This window comes from Lolium perenne, chromosome 4 (genome assembly GCF_019359855.2).
Source record: "Lolium perenne isolate Kyuss_39 chromosome 4, Kyuss_2.0, whole genome shotgun sequence".
NCBI lineage: Eukaryota > Viridiplantae > Streptophyta > Magnoliopsida > Poales > Poaceae > Lolium > Lolium perenne.
Genome location: NC_067247.2, coordinates 24,616,615 through 24,631,532, shown reverse-complemented (window position 1 = coordinate 24,631,532; position 14,918 = coordinate 24,616,615). Strand labels below are relative to the sequence as shown.

The window sequence follows — 14,918 nt, the reverse complement described above, 5'->3', positions numbered from 1 at the left end:
CGTGTCGCCGAGGTTTCTTCTTCTCCTGACTCGGTTGACGATGCATAGTTTGAAAAATCGGAATCGACCACCGACGATCCCGACGAAATCGGAATCTCGACACGATACGATCCTTCCTTTTCGACGCGAAAGTGAAACCTTCCGAACGTCATCTCCATGGGCTCCGCCAGATACGCATATGCATCCAAACGGGAGGGTGGGTGAGGAACAAAATCGACAAGACCAGCAGCGATCTGTTTACCTCGATCCATTGTGTTGCTTGCGGTTGACGATGTCGAAGATCTTGAGTGTGCCATCGAGATCAGCTCCTTACGCCTCTAGTCCCCACAGACGGCGCCAATTGACAAGGTATCAACTTGTCAATGCCTATGGATTGTAGGCTAGGGTTTAGTTGGAAGTAGAGGGTAAGTAGATCTCGAAGGTTTCAGCCGGAAAGTACTCGACGAATATGAAAACTAGGGTTTGCAGACAATGATTCGATTGATTCTTCGTCCCTCGACTCCCCCTTTATATAGGAGGTGGAGCCGAGGGATTCGTGCTATACAAGTTCACAGAGTCCGGGACGGTTTCTAACTCATCCCGCCAGATTACAAACAACACTTCCTATTACAACTCATCTTTCCTTAGTAAATCTTGGGCTCCCGAATCTTCTTATTCTTCGGGTATTGGGCCTCCAGTAAACCCCGGGTACCATCTTCGGCAGGCCCATTTGGGATGCCTATGTCAGGCAGGGGCAAGGTTATATAGCCAGAGGGGGGCCTTTGGACCCGGTTTGTCATACAAACCGGGACTAAAGGGTTCCCCAGACTGACACGGCCTGCCGCGCCCTGCGGTGGACCCTTTAGTCCCGGTTTGTATGACAAACCGGGTCCAAAGACCGCTACAGGACAGGCGCCAGCGGGTGGGGTCGTCCTGGGCAGAAACGAACCGGGTCCAATGGGGGCATTGGACCCGGTTTGGTGCTTGGGACCAAAGGCCTCTTCTCCACTAGTGAATAAAAGTTTCTTTTCTTGGATTAATTTTGGCTCCTGATATTTGGTCACTTGCCTTTTTCTTTCGATCCCAAGCCGCTTTTGAAACGTTGAGACCGATGTTGCAAAATGGAACCCATATGTCATCCTCTATGTACAATAAAAGTTTCTTTTCTTCGATTATTTTTGGCTCCTGATATTTCGTCACTGGCCTTTTTCTTTCGATCTCATGCCGTCTTTGAAACGTTGAGGAACCTGCTGGCTCATGGGACCTGCATGTCATCCTCTATGTACTGTAAAAATTTAATTTCTTAGATTTTTTTTCATGTCGCAAAGCACACATTTCTACAGACCAAGACCTAATATACAATGAGGGTTTTGCACATGGTACAATCAGCTTAGTTAAAAGTGCCTGAACCCGAACCCAACTTATGCTACAAAGATTCTTATATTCTATTATCCAGAATGTACATATACATGCTAACCAAATCATTTCCTTCTTCATCGACCATGATTAGAGCATTAAACTACATTGATATGTGCCCTGTTTTGATGACACTGAAACCTGGTGCCTGTATATTTATATACAGATGCCTACTGTAAATATGATTAGAATTGATGAAAAAAAGATGCTAACACCATGATGATAAACCCAAACCGGTAGTTTTCACACCCAAGCATCAGTCCAGAGATTATTTTTATTTAGATTTCTGATGCTTTTAAGTGCAAGGTTTTACCTGAATACTTCGGGATTACTGAATCTGGATGAGAATGGCTCTTGGTTGCTTAAGTTAGTAATATACAGAGTTCTAAAATTACAAATACACTCTACCTGAATCCCCGCCCACCCCTTGGCCTTGCGTCGTGGACGGTATCAGACTCATTGGCCCAGGCCCAGAGTATCCTACGTCGCTTCAATGGGTCGTAAAATGTCTTCGAGGCATAGAAGTTGCCGTAGTCGTGGCGCAGGTGGTGGTCATCGCCGGCTGGGTTGTCTGGCAAGTACCGCTCCATGCAGGGACGGAGACAAGGGGGACGAGGGGGGGGGGGGGGGGCGCAGCCCCCCTATGCTCATGATTTTCCTTTGAACACAAACCATGTCAGCTCCTTATTTCTGTGATTTTAGATTGCTTTGTCCCCCTCATATTAAGATTGCCCCCCTTATACTTCAACTCCATCCCTGGCTCCATGTCACGGTCATATCTTCCAATGGTGTAATAGTCATATCGGTAAGAATTGAGGCTGTGTTTCAAGATATATTTGACCCAAAGGTTAGACTTCATAGAAGTATCGACTCCATTCTCCCAGCCACTGACCATGACCGGATAGAAGTCCGGGCACTCCCACATCCCCGTGGGTGCCGAGTGCAGCGGCCGCCTCACTCCGGCCCACCGCTTGAAGTCCCGGCTCCGGTAGTGGTATGCTATGCCATGGGTACTCCCCTCGCGGCTGCCGACGAGCACGTGCCATAGACCATCCGCGCGCCAGGCGTTGTAGGGTCCCGGAAGAGCGTCCTGTTCATCTTCGGCTCTGGCAAGATCACCGGATTACCGGTAAGCTTGATCCACTCGCGCAGGAGAGGATCGGACCTGTTCTTGGGGTAGGCCAGGTTATGTACCTGGTAGTTGCTCCCTTTGACCTTCTGGATGATCCCTGTGTATAATATTGCCGGCGTGCCATCGAGCAGCATTGTCGCTGAGCCTGACCAGCAGCCATATTTGTCAGCCTTGATACTTGGCCTGATAGCTGGTTCCAAAGGCACCCAGTTGATGATCATGCAATAGTGCGACGCCGAGTGTGCCCAGAATATGTGCCCCCAGACAGGCGTCCTCGGGGTTGTACTGATAGAAGAGATGGTACCATCCCTTGTAGTACATAGGTGCTGCAATAACACAATTGTTGTCAGAAATGTATACAAGTTAATTTGTCGGTAAAATGCTCATGAAATGATGTCCAACTCCAAATGCTTGTGTAATATTGTAGATATAGTGATGACTCCCAAAATATGTAATAACGGTCGTGGAATATCATGAGCATAGGGGGGCGCAGCCCCCCTATGCTCATGATTTTCCTTTGAACACAAGCCATGTCAGCTCCTTATTTCTGTGATTTTAGATAGTTTTGTCCCCCTCATATTAAGATTGCTCCCCTTATACTTCAACTCCATCCCTGGCTCCATGTCACGGTCATATCTTCCAATGGTGTAATAGTCATATCGGTAAGAATTGTGGCTGTGTTTCAAGATATATTTGACCCAAAGGTTAGACTTCATAGACGTATCGACTCCATTCTCCCAGCCACTGACCATGACCGGATAGAAGTCCGGGCACTCCCACATCCCCGTGGGTGCCGAGTGCAGCGGCCGCCTCACTCCGGCCCACCGCTTGAAGTCCCGGCTCCGGTAGTGGTATGCTATGCCATGGGTACTCCCCTCGCGGCTACCGACGAGCACGTGCCATAGACCATCCGCGCGCCAGGCGTTGTAGGGTTCCGGAAGAGCGTCCTGTTCATCTTCGGCTCTGGCAAGATCACCGGATTACCGGCAAGCTTGATCCACTCGCGCAGGAGAGGATCGGACCTGTTCTTGGGGTAGGCCAGGTTATGTACCTGGTAGTTGCTCCCTTTGACCTTCTGGATGATCCCTGTGTATAATATTGCCGGCGTGCCATCGAGCAGCATTGTCGCTGAGCCTGACCAGCAGCCATATTTGTCAGCCTTGATACTTGGCCTGATAGCTGGTTCCAAAGGCACCCAGTTGATGATCATGCAATAGTGCGACGCCGAGTGTGCCCAGACAATGTGCCCCCAGACAGGCGTCCTCGGGATTGTACTGATAGAAGAGATGGTACCATACCCCTTGTAGTACATAGGTGCTGCAATAACACAATTGTTGTCAGAAATTTATACAAGTTAATTTGACGGTAAAATGCTCATGAAATGATGTCCAACTCCAAATGCTTGTGTAATATTGTAGATATAGTGATGACTCCCAAAATATGTAATAACGGTCGTGGAATATCCTACTAGATGATTAAAAGAACAAAGCATGCATTCCATTGGAATTACAAAAATAAAATAGTAAAGGGACAGTGAACATTACAGAAGAAATTTTGACAAGGTAAAGCTAAGTTATGGAAACTAAGCATTCCAGAAGAAGTTTCAATCCTTTTTTTCATCCAAAGGCTGAGACCTGAGGAATCCAGTACTCATGGCGCATTGATGTGAACGCAGCACGGGATAAATCCAGTGCTTTCTCTGAAGTAACTGAGCATAATGCCTACCCAACTGAATGCTCTATCGCATTCCTAAATGAAAAAAAGGAACGCCTTGTTTTTTAGTCTTGTTGGGTTACTCTCTTTGCTACGGCAAAGACTTCTGTAATTAAACACTCTATTCTATCTAATCGGATGGCATGATCGACTGCTTTAAAACTCAAAAAAAAAGGAACGACCATGGTGTTAGCGAATAGACAATCGATTATCCAGCTATTACGTCGCATTCTATCGTTAGACACTGCAAATAGAAAGCAACTGTGTAGCAAAGTTGCAGTTTAGGCAATCCTAAAAAGTTGAGGTGATGAAGAGCACAATGTTCAATTAATTCAGCTGGGCATATTAGCAAACCGTGTTTATAAAAACAATGCCTGACTAACATACAATGCTCTATATGATTCATTCCTACATTTTTTTTTGGAAATGGAGATTAAAACCCCGGCTTCTGCATCATGATGATGCACATAGCCTTTATTAATAAGTTACGAGTACAGAGTTTAAAATAATTCACGCATCGCCGAGACTTGATACAAGAATCAACCAGCGAAAGAAATAAAACAAAATATGACTACACATCAACATAGCCGCCTATTATATCGCCAGTCAGCCTGGCACAAGATATCGCGAGCAACCATCTGGAGCCGTGTGCATCCAGAAGTCATAGCATCCGGCTCCTCCTCCGGTGAGAGCAGAGCCCACAACTGAACCCAATGTGACACCATATGGATAACCTGCAAAAAGTGAAAAAGATTGTTTTTTGAAAAAAATAATATCATTCATCGCCCTCCATATAGACCAACATAAAGCAGAAACCCCAATACGGATGAATGCCTTAGATTCTCTATCAACTCCATTTAACCAATTATCGAACATTTTCGTAATATTGGTTGGAGGTGGAAGATCGTACGTGAAATTAACCGTACGCCAAAGTAGTTTAGCTAGAGGGCAAGTTATGAAGATGTGTTCAATAGTCTCCTGCTCTCCGCAAAAAACACATTTCGTACACCCATTCCACCGTGTTTAGCTAAATTATCTTTGGTAAGCAAAATCTTATTACTTAGAAACCACATAAATATTTTTATCTTAAGAGAAACATTAACTTTCCATAAGTATTTTCTCAAAAAGGGGGTGTGATCATTCATAAGATCCTCATACAAAGATTTCACCGTAAACAAGGCATTGGTTGTCAAATTCCAAACAAATCGATCATTCTCTCCATTTAAATTGACCATCATAAGTTTTTGGCATAACTGTAACCATAAAGTTCATTTGTTACCCACCAACAGCCGTCTGAAACTGATATTCAGAGGTGTTTGAGCTAACACATGAGCTACCGTTACATTCTTGTGATGCACAATATTATATAAAGATGGATATTGCTGGGCTAACGGCTTTTTTCCTAACCAAGTGTCTTCCCAAAAACGAGTAGATTCTCCATTACCAATTTTGAAATTAATAAGTTTATACAGCCACTTACTCAATAAACATCTATTTTTGAGTTCGAGAACCTCAATACTAAGCCCCCTTGATCTTTGGGTAGGTAGACAATATTCTATTTTGTAAGTCTATATTTTCTCTTATTTTCATCGGACTGCCAAAAGAATCTAGACCTATAGAAATCGAGTCGTTTCCTTACCCCAGCAGGTATCTCGAGAAAAGATAACATAAACATAGGTAAGCTTGTTAAAACTGAATTGATAAGAACAAGTCTATCCCCATAGGACAGTAGCTTGCCTTTTCAGCAACCTAATTTACTTTCAAACCGGGTCTTCACTGGGTACCAATCAGAATTTATGAGTTTTCTGTAATGGATAGGAATACCTAAGTATCTAAAGGGTAAGGAACCAGCGTCACATTCAAATATCTGCTTGTACTAATGTTATCACCAGAATTTGACCGAGTTAGAGGTGGGTCACGATTGAGATAGACTTGAAGATATACATGGAAGGAAGAACAAGAATTGGCCTTATACACGAAATTGGGCTGAATTGCCCATGTATCTGTAATATAGTAGATCGCATCTTAGATTAAAAGTTAGAGTTTTACTCGTGCACGGTTAGGTGCACGTCCGAATTAGAAAGTCCGCTGGACTATAAATATGTATCTAGGGTTTATGGAATAAACAACAACTCACGTTCAACCCAAACAAACCAATCTCGGCGCATCGCCAACTCCTTCGTCTCGAGGGTTTCTATCGTAGCGACATGCTGCCTAGATCGCATCTTGCGATCTAGGCAGCACAAGCTCCACGTTGTTCATGCGTTGCTCGTACTGAAGCGTCTTTGATGGCGAGCAACGTAGTTATCATAGATGTGTTAGGGTTAGCATAGTTCTTCGTATAACATGCTTACGTAGTGCAACCCTTGCATATCTAGCCGCCCTCACACCTATCTTAGGTGTGGGGGCGGCACCCCGCTTGATCATTATTTAGTAGATCTGATCCGTTACGATTGCTCCTTGTTCTACAAGGATTAGTTTAATATCTGCAATAGTTAGGCCTTACAAAGGGGGGGAGGATCCAGCGGCGCGTAGGGTGTCGTTCGCAAGTCCTAAACAGGATGTTCCGAGGATCAACTTCATGTTGGTTTTTAGGCCTTGTTTAGGATCGGCTTACGATCACCGTGCGTGGCCGCGAGGCCCAACCTGGAGTAGGATGATCCGATTATGCGGTGAAAACCCTAAATCGTCGTAGATCTCATTAGCTTTATCTTGATCAAGCAGGATCACCATATATTCGTGCACCCCGTACGAACCATGGGTGGATCGGCTCTTTGAGCCGATTCACAGGATAACCTGAGAGCCGATCGAGGCTCGTATTTAATGTTTACGTGTATGCCATGCAGGAAACTAAGCGAGGCATCCCCATCACCTTCCTGACCAGGTATAGGTCAGGTGGCACGCCCTTGCACTTCGCATCGGACGTGTGACCAGAAGAGCATTGCGGGCCGTCGCTCGGAGGGGTCTCAGCCAGCCGCAGCTCTAGGCTCTTCCCGGCTCTACCGTGTTGACCGTCGCTGCCCGCCGGTGGGTTTTGGCAGTCAACACATTCTGGCACGTCCGGTGGGACAATCGTCTACATCAACCACATCGCCATCTACATCTGAGATGGCGGACGGCACGCCAGTCACCTACGAGGAGCTGCCTGACGAGCTCAAGAAGAGATATGACGAGATCAAGGTCACCCTCGAAGCCGACCTCATCGGCTCTTTTCGAAGAACCCGTTCCCATGGCATCGAGATGGAAGGGATTCTCACCGCAAGGTGCACTCGATGGGATAGACCTCTCTGCCCCGTCGGAGGAACGCACCAGGGGCCTGCGGCAGGAGATCAACTACTTGGTGGCTCACTCGCTACACCGCCACTCTGAAAACCTGGTCAACGTGTTGGAGCGTGTCGCTCGCGCGTGATCCGAGAGATCATGAGCCACCAGTACTCGCCGTCGGGACCAGCTCTCGGGACGCATCAAGGGGAGTTGCCACTCCAGTCCCGTCCACCGCTGCCATATGCGTTGGCAGCACCGGTGAAGTGCCGGCTACACCGGCATTCGTCGTCTACAAGATCGGTGGTCACCCTAGTGACTACCAGTTCTTGGCTGAGGCGCCTAAGGAGATCCCTCAAGGATACGCGTGCACGTATGTGCCAGATTGTGGCGACTGGGCACTCTCAAACCAGGCCACAACATCAGGGACTCCGGCGAAAACAGGAGGAACGTCGGCGACGAGCTTGAGAAGCGAGACGTGGCTAACTAAGTATGCCACCCCGACGAAACTCCGAGCCCAGCTCCTGCGGTTGGCTCAGAGCTGGAAAAGCAAACATGGCTGGCTAAGTACGCCACCCCGGCGAATCTTCGTAGTGCAACTCCTGCAGCCAGCACAGCGGATCAGATCGGTACCATGCGAGAGACCAGTTCGGCATGGTGCCGAAAAGAAGGGCAATCGGCTATTCCAAGCCGTACCCCGACGAGTACGAGATGATCCCGCTGCCACCTAACTATCGGCTCCCGGACTTCTCCAAATTCAGTGGCTCAGATGGCTCCAGCTCCATCGAGCACGTCGGCCGATATTTGGCGCAACTAGGACCGGCTTCGGTGTCGGATCAGCTACGCGTGAGGCTCTTTTCACGGTCCCTCACGGGATCGGCTTTCGGATGGTACACCTCTTTGCCGGCAAACTCCATCCGGTCTTGGAAGCAATTGGAAGAACAGTTCCATATGCAATACCATTCGAAGCTTCCGAGTCTAGCATTGCCGATCTAGCACAACTACGTCGAAGCGCGGAGAAACGGTGACAGAGTATATCCAGCGCTTCAGGAATCTTAGGAACCGATGTTATTCGGTTCGTATAAGCTGAAAAGGAAGCGATCGAGTTGGCGGTAGCTGGCCTTGCAACACAGCTCAAGGACATGGCCTCCTAAGCAGATTATCCCTCGGCGGCGCACATGGTTCGAAACTATCGGCATATGAACAGCGCCACCCGGACTGTACCAAGACAAGTTCAAGCGTGCGGTAGTCTGGTCGATGCGAGAGGAAGACGAAGTTCCTGCGGAGACCAAGAAGTGGCAGTGGCTGAGTGGACTCGGGGAGGAACCCCGTGTCTGCAAATGGGTAAAGCCACCAGGGCCGCCAGGGGGATTTGATTTTGACGTGACCAAGACTGAACAAATCTTCGACCTCCTGCTCAAGGAGAAACAGTTGACGATTCCTGAAGGTCTCAAGTTCCCCACGGCGCAAGAGCTGAACGGAAAGCCGTACTGCAAATGGCACAACTCGCTCTCCCATGCCACCAACGACCGCAGGGTGTGGCGTCGGCACATCCAAGCGGCGATAGAGAAGGGGCGTCTAATTTTCAACCGATGCGCCATGAAGGTCGACACCCAGCCCTTCCCCGCCGTTAACATGGTAGAAGTCACCTACCCTGAGGGTTGCCAGCCAGGTCCCACGTTCAGCATCAACATGGTAGGACCTGGGAACCACTCTGGCAAAGATGGAGATGAGGGCAGCTGCTCTCATAGCAAGGACACAGAGGAGGCCGCTCCACGCGATCGGCTCCATCATGATGGCAAGCGCTACATCACAGAGGGAGAAGTGAAGAACATAAGATATCAACGACCTCTCTCTGATCACCTCCTCAACAAATATGTGAGTCAGTATGACCAACGCCGACGGTCCAACTATGATGATGAAGGAGATCGTCTGGCTAGAGAAGCCAGAAGACATCGTCGGCATGATCGCGATGAGGAGGAGCACGAGCGCCGTGCCACGGACAGGTCAAGGGAGCAAGATGACAACGCCAGACACTGGGACTGCCCTTTCTTCAGACACTGCTGGGATTCAGGAATGAGCCGATTGCCCACAATCGGCAATTGCCGTAATGCAACCAGAAGAAGAAGGAGGCAGCCAACGTGTCTGTGTTCAAGCGCTTAGGGCCTCTCCCGCCACAAAGCAAGCGCGCTGAGTCACCTCGTTGGGCAGATCTTGAGGATTCCGAAGACGAGGGACTAGAAGAAGAAGAAGACAGGTACCACCGTCCAAGGTGGTGCCCTGACGGACTCAGCCGTTCACAAAAACGCAGGGTTCAGCGGTTGCGCGGCCTGGAGGAAGCCGAAAGGTTATACCTGCATACGCTTAGGAAGGCAAGGCCTGATCTGGCTGCAAAGGTTCAGCGAGCCCTGGATGAAGAGGGTCGTCCACGGAAAATGGAGTGGCGCCCCAAACAAAGGAGAGCCGATGATGAAACATCGGCTGGCACGAACATGGTGTTCATCCTCCCTTCGGAGTTCAGTGCTCCAGGGTTAGATGAGATATCCGTGGCACAACTTGACTGCGGCCCACGGCCGGTTATCTTTGAGAAGCCACGAGAAAAGAGCTACAGGCATCTGAAGGCCCTGTACTTGCGAGGATATATCGATGGGAGGCCTGTAAATAAGATGCTGGTGGACACCGGAGCGGCAGTTAACATCATGCCGTACTCTATGCTACGTCGGCTGGGACGCTCTAGCTCGGATCTAATCAAGACCAACGTGACATTGAGCGATTTCAACGGCCAAGCGTCTGAGGCACAAGGAGTTCGAACGTGGATCCGACCGTAGGAAGGAAAACTATCCCTACAACGTTCTTCATCGTCGATAGCACGAGCGGTTATCTATGTCTTCTTGGGAAGAGATTGGATCCACGCCAACTGCTGTATTCCCTCCACGATGCACCAATGCATAATACAGTGGGATGGAGATGAGGTAGAAGTCGTCCAGGCCGATGACTCAGCCGAAATTTCAACGGCTGGCATGAACGCATGGGAAGCAGCAGGCCAAGAACCCCTCTCAGGCATCAACTTGGACGACTGCGAGCGCATCGATGTGACAAAGGGAAGGGTTAAGCTGGTTTTATCCACTGGCCTGACCATGTAGTTGAAGCAAAGCGATGTGCAACTTGGCGAGGCTGATCCTTGTGATCGGCCCCAAAGGTCTATGAAGGGACATTACAGAACCTTCAGTCAGCGCTCCAATCATTATGGAGGCCGGTCCCAGCAATCGGCCAAAATTATCCTCACCACATGTTCTGCTAGTGTTCGCCCTTGACCCTATCAGGAGCCGACGTGCGAATTACAGAGCCGATCTCTGCCATTCTTTGACAGATTCGGCTCGGGGGGCACCTAAACATGGGAACAGATGCAGGGGTACATGTGGGCAATGAAATACTGGGGGCCGATAGGAGAAAATCGGCCAGTAAAAAAAAATGTGGGCAATGAATTACAGTCGAGATTGCATCGACTTTAGAATTGAGAAGCAGCCGATGCGCAGCCATCGACTCTAGTGGAATTGTGCGATGTTTATCGAGTCTCCACCAAATCCAGGCCAGCGGTGGTGCCTTCTGTTGCTTCGAGGGAATAAAACAATGGAATTTCTTCAGCTGCTTCGAGCCGATCCGGGTTCCTGAACCTTTTTGTCAAGGATTTCCAATCTTTGGGGCTAGTTCAGCTGAGACGGAAGGTTATCGGCTGTCTGAGGAAGAAAGGGGATCGGCTTTGGCGCATTCTCTCTGATATTCTCGCCTCGAGTAAGGCTCGGGGGGCAGCAGGCTCGAGTAAGGCTCGGGGGGCAGCAGGCCTGGTGGATACTCTTTTTCGCTCTGTTTAAAGAGCCGATTGGGATACCATCGGCTGATCCTTCATTGCAACCTTCTTCACAAATGATGAGTACTGAAGAGGATTATTGGGTTTGGTTGGAAAAGTTCAAAGGTTTTCCTGAAGATCCTGCATTTTCCACCAGATTTAGAAAATCATCAGTTGTAGAAGGGAAGGGTGAATTTCAAAGGACCGATGCGGTGCTATCGGCTCATTACGCATTGGCAAAGGGGACGAATCGGCAAGGTCAGTAGAAGAGGGAATCGGCTCAATTAAACTCGGAAGAAATCGGCAAAATCAAATTGGGGAAAAGTTCTTCATTGATAGGCGAGATTTCTTACATAAAGAGCTAATCGCTCTCAAAAGGAAATACTAGGGGATACATTGCCCCATCTACTACTGCTGGCCCTATTCTAGAGGTCCTATCTACGGGCCATCACTGCCCTCGTCGTCGCCGCTGTCGGCGCTGCTCCCGGCGGGCTCGTCGTCGCTCCAATGGCCGCCGACCGGGCCCTCGTTGTCTTCATCTTCTTCGTCAGCGTCGTTCTCGTCGCTGTCGAAGTCGCTAAGGTTGCCCGGCCAAGGGCAGAACCGCTTGGCCGGCGGCTCGTCGGAGGAGCTGTCGTCGTCGTCCTCCTCCTCCTCTTCCTCCTCCTCCACCCCCTCGGAGGAGGTGAAGTCATCCTGTGAGAAGCGATCGTCATCGCTCTCCTCCTCCGATTCCCCGTTGGTGAGGAAGCGGAGGTCGCTCTCCGTCCGTCGAGGACTGGTCGTCCTCGGACCAGATGGAGAAGTCATGGTCTGACTCCTCCCGGCCGCAATGGCGCGGCGGATGTGGGCCGCGTGGACCTCCGCCGGGTTGTACTCCGGCGTCGGCTCACGGGATGTGGAGGATCGGCTGGAAGGATCCGATGGAGCGAGAGGAGGAAGAAGACATGGTGGCGCAGGAGGGCTTTTGGAGTGCTAATGCGAAGGAGATGCAGAGGAGACCTGTTCGTTGCGGTTAACTAGGGGGGGCTATAGGGGATAGTCAATGCCACAGCAGTTTTCGAGGACGGGGTGCCGCAACGACGTAAAAAACTGCCAAGTCACGCGGAGTAGGTGAGACGGCAGGGCTTCATGATGAAGGATACGCAACGGTTACGCCACGACATGACCCGACGAAGGAAAACAGTGATTTTGGAATTACCAATTCCAAAACCAGGGGGGCATGTGTTATCACCAGAATTTGACCGAGTTAGAGGTGGGCCACGATTGAGATAGACTTGAAGATATACATGGAAGGAAGAACAAGAATTGGCCTTATACACGAAGTTGGGCTGAATTGCCCATGTATCTGTAATATAGTAGATCGCATCTTAGATTAAAAGTTAGAGTTTTACTCGTGCACGGTTAGGTGCACGTCCGAATTAGAAAGTCCATTTGGACTATAAATATGTATCTAGGGTTTATGGAATAAACAACAACTCACGTTCAACCCAAACAAACCAATCTCGGCGCATCGCCAACTCCTTCGTCTCGAGGGTTTCTATCAGGTAAGCGACATGCTGCCTAGATCGCATCTTGCGATCTAGGCAGCACAAGCTCCACGTTGTTCATGCGTTGCTCGTCCTGAAGCGTCTTTGATGGCGAGCAACGTAGTTATCATAGATGTGTTAGGGTTAGCATAGTTCTTCGTATAACATGCTTACGTAGTGCAACCCTTGCATATCTAGCCGCCCTCACACCTATCTTAGGTGTGGGGGCGGCACCCCGCTTGATCATTATTTAGTAGATCTGATCCGTTACGATTGCTCCTTGTTCTACAAGGATTAGTTTAATATCTGCAATAGTTAGGCCTTACAAAGGGGGGGAGGATCCAGCGGCGCGTAGGGTGTCGTTCGCAAGTCCTAAACAGGATGTTCCGAGGATCAACTTCATGTTGGTTTTTAGGCCTTGTTTAGGATCGGCTTACGATCACCGTGCGTGGCCGCGAGGCCCAACCTGGAGTAGGATGATCCGATTATGCGGTGAAAACCCTAAATCGTCGTAGATCTCATTAGCTTTATCTTGATCAAGCAGGATCACCATATATTCGTGCACCCCGTACGAACCATGGGTGGATCGGCTCTTTGAGCCGATTCACAGGATAACCTGAGAGCCGATCGAGGCTCGTATTTAATGTTTACGTGTATGCCATGCAGGAAACTAAGCGAGGCATCCCCATCACCTTCCTGACCAGGTATAGGTCAGGTGGCACGCCCTTGCACTTCGCATCGGACGTGTGACCAGAAGAGCATTGCGGGCCGTCGCTCGGAGGGGTCTCAGCCAGCCGCAGCTCTAGGCTCTTCCCGGCTCTACCTGTGTTGACCGTCGCTGCCCGCCGGTGGGTTTTGGCAGTCAACAACTAATCAACCTCATCCTTTGCCTTACCAAAACAAAAAATCTCACTTTTGTGGAAGTTAATCTTAAGTCCCGAGAGCTCTTCAAACAGACATAGAATTAGTTTCATATTAACAGCTTTCAAGAGGTCGTGCTCCAAAAAAAGAATTGTATCATTCCTACATGAAAAAAGGGAACTATATCTGAGATCATGGTGCTACTAGTGCCTAGGGATGGCACACGCAGGGTATGGGTACGGTTAGAGTCATCCCATACCCGTACCTGTCGCGTTTGATCTTACCCGCCACCCGTACACATACCTGCCAACGGGTACAAGTTTTCCTATACCCATCACCCAACAGGGTAAATGGGTACCCGTGGGTAAAAATACCCGCGCTTACAACACATCAAATTGTTCAAAAAAATATGACACGAGGTGAAGCGATCCTATATAGATTCTAATTCTCACTAACCTACAATTGATTATGAGATCAGAAAGCGTGAGATTCAGCCTAGCAACATGGAGACATGATTAGGGGAAAAAATTAAGCAGTTTAGAATATTACGATGGCCCACTTGTTAAATTTAGATGGGTAGATAGGTATGTGAGTATGGGTTCTACGATCTCATACACGTACCCACTCTACCCGATGAGTATGATATTTTTCTATTTGCAAAATCATGGGTAATATTTTATCCCATACCGGTACTTCTATTGGGTTTTACCCGGCAGGTTCGTGGGTCACGGGTACCCATTGCCATCCCTACTAGAAACAATATATGTGACACGTGGAGAGGCAGGTTTCGACCTGGCCAAATAGATAGAGTTCATTAAAGAAACTTTGCAAACCCTGGAATTACCTAGGGATAAAGTGCAGACCCGAGCACTCCGACCTGCTTACCCATGGCATGGACCACCAGCGTACACTGTTAAGGTAAACTCTGATGGTGTGTTTCAACTAGACCAAGGTCATGCAGTGACAGGGATAGTGGCGCGAGATGGAACTGGTTTCTTTGGAGAAAGGTGTAAGATCTATGAAAGCATCATTGATCCACTGACAATTGAAGTTTTGGCTTTGAGAGATGGATGTGTCCTTACCGTGGACAAGGGTTTTACTTGACTGATCTTTGAGGTAGAGGATGCGGAGCTAGTAAAACTTTCGCATTATCGGTTGTCTGATCGCTCTGTGATCGGAC

The 14,918-nt window shown here is 48.9% G+C and overlaps 1 pseudogene; it reads right to left on the bottom strand.

Moving 5' to 3' along the window:
• The window catches only part of LOC127346625 (beta-fructofuranosidase, insoluble isoenzyme 2-like), a 51,531-nt pseudogene extending 47,692 nt beyond the window's left edge, over positions 1 to 3,839 (bottom strand).
• Between the last annotated feature and the right edge of the window lie 11,079 nt (positions 3,840 to 14,918).